Raw genomic sequence first — 6,430 nt, 5'->3', positions numbered from 1 at the left:
ACACAAGTAAATGCAAGGTTATGCACATAGGTAAAAATGACAGTAAATACAATTACAAGTTATTTGGAAATTCGTTAACAAAAGTGGATAGTGAAAAAAGATCTCGGCGTAATTATCAGTAACGATCTCAAATCATCTAAGCAGTGTATTTCAGCCTCTGAGAAAGCAAATAAGATTCTAGGACTGATTGCGCGACTTTTTGACTTCAAAAGTCCATCTCTCATGAACAAACTATATAAATCGTTAGTTCGTCCACATTTGGAATATGCTGTTTCCGTATGGTCACCGAATCTCATTAAAGGCATTGACAGATTGGAAAAAGCACAACGTCAAAACGGAAAACTGATTCCAAATATAAAAAAATAAGTCATGCGAAAATCGATTAAAACATATTAATCTGTCCCCCCCCCCCCAAAAAAAAAAAGTAGACTCAGAGGTGACTTGATACAGGTCTTTAAGATTCTAAAGGGAATTGACATCAAAAGTAAAAAAAAATCACACTGAATGAGAATCCGACAAGAAATAATGGTCTCAAACTGTCAGGAAATAGATTTAATTTGGAAGTGGGTAGAAACAACTTGGCCAACCGTGTAGTTAATGAATGGAATAAACTTCCTGCAGAGGCAGTGCAATGTAGTTCACTTCGAAGCTTTAAGATTTATTTAGATAAACACCTAAGCAAAGTGCTGTAATTCCTGCTATTTATTTTATATTATTTGTTTATTTGTTTGTTATTATTTGTCTGTTTATTTGCTTGATTATCATTTATTATTAGTTATCTATCAATTTGTTATTATTTACTATTTACCTGTTTGTTTATCATTTAACTTTACCTATTTATTTACTTATTTATTTTACTTATTATTATTCATATTATTGTAATTCTATTTATTTGTCTATTTATTCATATATCATTATTATAATTTTTTTCTCATCCGACCTAGTTATGGACCAAAAGGTCTCCTGTCGACATGCTCCTCCTTTATAATCTTTTGTAATCCTTTGTAATGATATCCGGTAAAATTCTCGAAATCAATTAATCGACAGAAAATGGCTCGAAACCAATTACTTGAAAATTATTTTGCTAACGAATAATTGCTTGAAAATAGTGAAGAATATCCAAAAAAAGTTAAAAATGCAGCAAAGGTTAATTTCTTTATTTACTGTTAATTGAACAATTGGTAGTTAAAAATAAGAACGGGTATATCTTTACATTTTTTGTTAGTTTCCATACTTAAAAAACACATAAAATGTATCATTGCCAATATTTACTCTACTATTAAGTAACACTTCTTAGATATACTACATTATTTCGTCATAGTAAAAAATAAGAACGGCTACATTTTTATTATTTTTTGTTAATCTTCATACTTAAAAAAGCAAAATATATCATTGCCAATGTTTATTCTATTAGTATGAAATATTGTATTTAACAGTTTTTAGATATTCTTCTACATTGTTTCATCCATAGTTCAATACAATATTCTATAATCGCATTGCGGAGTCACGGTATCCCCCCCCCCTGCCCTAACTGTACTCGCACCTCCCACATATTGTTCAGTTCGCAACTCTTGTAAAGTTTGTATGTGTGGCTTTATCAGTATTTGACATTATTCAATCTACTGGAAGATATGTCCTGCACTCTAACAGTTTCCACAGTACCCTTGAAAACTCTATACATTAGCTCCGCTGGAGACTTACCAGTGGAAGAATTGATGCTTCTTCGGTAATTACATAAAGTCTACATACTCTGGTATGCATATCTCCTTTCTGAAAAAAATCTAATCCCTCTTTGAAAATGTTTACTGCCCTTTCTGCTAATCGATTCGAGGATGGTTGATAAGGTGCCGGTGTTACATGTCTAGTGCCATTTTTTCATAGAAACTCCTCCATTACAATAGAAACCAGATTAGAGGCATTATCTGACACCATAACATCCGGAATCCCTTAGTTAGCAAATGTCTCTCTTAAATGTCTTATAGTTACTGTCGAATAGTGCTGGGCAAATATCGCTAATTTCAATATCGAAATTATTGGTGAACAACAATAAAGTTACCGAAATTACCGACATTTTACCGGTAAAAGACTCGTGAGGTAATGGTGACGTCACAAGTTCGAGTCGAGTTCGAAAAATCAATGTTTTTTCCTTTGATAAGCTATATCTCTGGTTCTATTTTACATATTGTTTTTATTGTTATGCCATTGTAAAGGGAAAAGGTCATACTTTAATTGGTGCTACCGCGCGAGAGTGAATGGAGTGTGTCTGAGGGTGGGTGTGGTGTATACATTTTCGTTCGCGTCTGTTTGCAATCCTTAACGATAGCTTACCGGCAAACATTCTGCTACCGTTAAAGCTTCGTTAACCGATAACTCGATAAGCTATATCATAACATTCAGAGAGCGGTAACTTCGGTAAGCACGTCTCGGCTTGGTGCAGACACGAACAAAAATGTATACACCACACCCATCCTCAGACACCCTCCATTGGAGGGTGTCTGAGGGTGGGTGTGGTGTATACATTTTCGTTCACTCAGTACCACCAAGCCGAGACGTGCTTATCGAAGTTACCGCTCTCTGAATGTTATGGTATAGCTTATCGAGTTATCGGTTAACGAAGCTTTACCGGTAGCAGAATTTTTGTCGGTAAGCTATCATTAAGTTTGTTGCCGATAAAACCGGTAATTTCACCGGTAGCTGCTCACCACTACTGTCGAAGTTGCATCAGTAGCCAAATGAACACCCAAGAAATTAAGGGAATATTTCCCTTCAATAGGTCCAGCATAGTCTAAATGCAATCTAGACCATGGTTTACCAGTGTAAGGCAAAGGCAATAATGGAGCTTTAGGATTCTTAAAGTTTTTAAAAGAAATACCACAATTCATTTCTCCCATGTTTTGATATATCTTTGGCCACCATATCTAATTTCTAGCCACTACTTTCATTGCATTGATACCATTATGATCACTATGTAAATGGTTTAACAATTTAACTTCTAAATCTACAGGAATCAATACTCTGTTTCCATACAAAATTACACCTTTATGCAGAGACAATTCTCCTTTTACAGCAGCATATGCTAGCGAAGACATCATGCTCTTTTGACCATCCCATTTTTAATTATCTCTACTAATCTTAAATTGAACATTTTTAGAAGCTTTGCCAAGGGATTCGAATCCTGACCTGCGGCAGAGCTTCTAAAAATGTTCAACCTGTCTTTAACATAATTTAAATATTCAGTTGGTGTTCTAGGCCGGAATTCATCATCTAGGGGTGATCTAGTCAATGCATCAGCAATTACACTTTCTTTCCTTGGTTTATGAATGTAACCGTCACTAACCATCACCAACTATGCCAGTGATCCACACACATACGACATGGTACTCGTCTTTGGCAAGACCCCCAATCTTGCAGACCTCACCAATTTCCCAATCCCAAAACAGCTTGACTCAATGCAAAGTAAGACAAACAACGCCCCCTTAACACAAGACGCCTAATGTCATCAGACAGACCCATTGAACCCTTTCTCATACCTACCTCAATTACATTACCGTAACTTAATACATATAAGCCAAATCTAGCCACGCCCACCAACCATACAACTAACCCTTATATAAAAGAACTAACACCCATATCTATATTTGATGAGTAACACATCTCCCATACGGCAACCCATAAAACCTTACCCCTTGCCCTTTTAACGAACGGCTTCGCCGCTGGAGATAGGAGTGCCAAGGTCAAGTACCTGGCAGAAGGACTGCCTAGGTCACATACCAGGCACCAGGACTCCCCAGGTCACGTACCTAGCAGGAGGACTGTCTAGGTCAAGAACCTAATCAGTAGAGGTAGGAAGACCCTCTCCCTTATTTCTAATTGTATATAATCTTCGTACCTGAAAATAAATAGAAAAGTCCAGTGAAGACTTTACCTCACCCGCTAAATCGTCTTTTATGTAGTAAAACACAATTCTTTTAACCAAAACACATTTCATTAACCAAATCAAAACCATACTGAGATAACAATAAAGCGCAGCATTGTATTGTAGCATTAGTATTGCAAGGAATCTGCTTCTCCCTTCCAAACAAGCCTAACAAGGGTTCTAGCAACAAATCTTCTACCAAATAAAAAATACCTGAATCTTTTAACAACAAACACGAGAGCTAATCCTTTTTTATCCAATTGAGAATAATTCAGTTCCGCTTTTGACAATTTCTTACTTGCAAATGAAATGGGTTTTTCTATACCATCTACCTTTTGTAACAATACACATCCAACTCCAGTCGAAGATGCATCTGCTTCTACAATTAAAGGATTTTCTCCATCAAAATTACCCTAAACTGTAGATTCAGCAAAAACATTCTTAATACCTTCAAATACAAAGAACGTACCAAAACGTCAATGCGTTGGCTAGGTTCCAAAACAAAAATTTAAAACGAACCTCGAATTTGCATCATGTCCAAATGATTCAGTCACAAACCACACTGTGTAACTTCAACAATAATAAATACTCACTGGTTTCTTGTATTTAGAATATATACATAGCCGGCATGCTTCATGGCGTCATCTCGAAAACCACATGTACTCCTCAATTACCCCAACTCAGTAACGTAAAACACTGTTTTATAGTACGAAGCGTGTTTTTTAAGTAAGTACCGTTAGTTAAATATTCAACACGTGTTATCACTGTCAATTATAGTATCCAGAAATTAAGTGGGAATCACAACATTTCAGAACACACTGCTGAAATTAATGCTGACTGTGCATTATGAGGAACAAAGTGGAAGATCTTCACTCATTACTGATGGTTTGGTGCACATTTGTACGGCCATCTTTAAAAACTCTCACCCATTTTCCGCACCATCCCATCACTCATAATGTTTTCTCAATACACTTCACTGATCTGACGATGAATTTCAGCCGCTCTCACGCCTTTAGCAGTAAGAAAACGAATCACAGCGCGTATTTCACAGTCGGCGGCATTCTCAATCGGAGGAGGCATTTCAAATACTCACAAACAAACTTAAACACGGTCAGATGATTCCGTAATTATGTTGAAAAGTAGATTATAGTACAGGCTTTCATGTAAAAATAAAATTGTTACGAAAAGTCTACTCGTTTCATTTTTATTTCAAAACGGTACTTACTTAGAAAACACGTCTCGTATTTCCACTATACCAGCACTGCCTCTAGTTCTGTTTGTTTCTTCTCGTCGCCACTTTTATATCTATGGGGTAGTATATTAGGTTGATGGAGACTGATAAATAACAACCGATATGTCTTTAGCTCATCTTTAGTACGACCTCTCGGTTGGCATGTAAATACAAAACAAAACATGATCCCACACGACCATGAAACATATTTCACCCAGTCGCAGCAGGACCACTAAACACCACAGTCAGCATTCATTTCAGCAGTGTCTCCTGAATTGTTGTGATTTTCACTTCGTTTCTGGATACTATCATTGACAGTGATAACACGTGTTGAACATTCAACTATTTTGTCCTTGATATATTGATATCCATCCAAACATAATTTCTTCTTTCCTTATTCGCTTTCTATAAAGATTATATCCATCTCGGGGGTTCGAGGTTTTCAGAAGTACTGGTATTGAAATAGAAAAGAATTGTTAGAAAGAATGAGTAACGATCAGGAAAATGGTCAGTAGTATTCAACTGATTTCGAGTGATTTACTGTCGAATAATTCGATAAACTATTTTTTGATAAATTGATTCCAAGCAATTTACTGTCGAGCAATTGATTTCGAGAAATTGACCTAGATTTCTAGCTAGCTACCTCGAAGGTCCTAGCGTGAATGATATGTTTGCAACTTCACGAAATATCCGTTTTTGTACACATTGCCAAGAGGAATATGAAGAGGTCTTAGGAGTATTGGGAGCAAAGGTGCAAGTTTTGCAACCCTCACCTCTCACCAACTTCCATCCCACTCCCACACGCAGTGGGAAGGGAGAGACTCGTCGTTGGCACCAGAAACTGGAAAATAAGTAGATACACAAAATGACGCTAGACACAGAAAGCACCAAGAAACTGCAAAACCCACACAGAGAAAACCCAGACAAGATATCAGACTACCACCTGAAACATGTGGGTCCTGCAGTAGTTATAGAAAAAAAATCAGACGATATTTAATATAGAAAGTACCACACTCTAAGACAATCATGAAATATTCTTCATCAATATAGCTCCCATATTCAAATAGATGGTGCATGGGTAATGCAGAGGATTCGGCTTTAAGGTGATCACTCTTCATAGTCCACTGCAGGACCGGCTACCCATAAGGTACGATACAATAGAAAAACTAATGGATGGAAAAGTGTTGCAAGTGGAGTTCCTCAGGGTTCCGTTCTTGGGCTACTTCTATTCATAGTATATATAAATGATATAGACCATGGACTAAAATCTACTGTTTCCAAAT

Source organism: Oratosquilla oratoria, chromosome 33 (genome assembly GCF_046742065.1).
Source record: "Oratosquilla oratoria isolate Oo_2021 chromosome 33, ASM4674206v1, whole genome shotgun sequence".
Lineage (NCBI taxonomy): Eukaryota > Metazoa > Arthropoda > Malacostraca > Stomatopoda > Squillidae > Oratosquilla > Oratosquilla oratoria.
Note: the sequence above shows the minus strand (reverse complement) of the source record.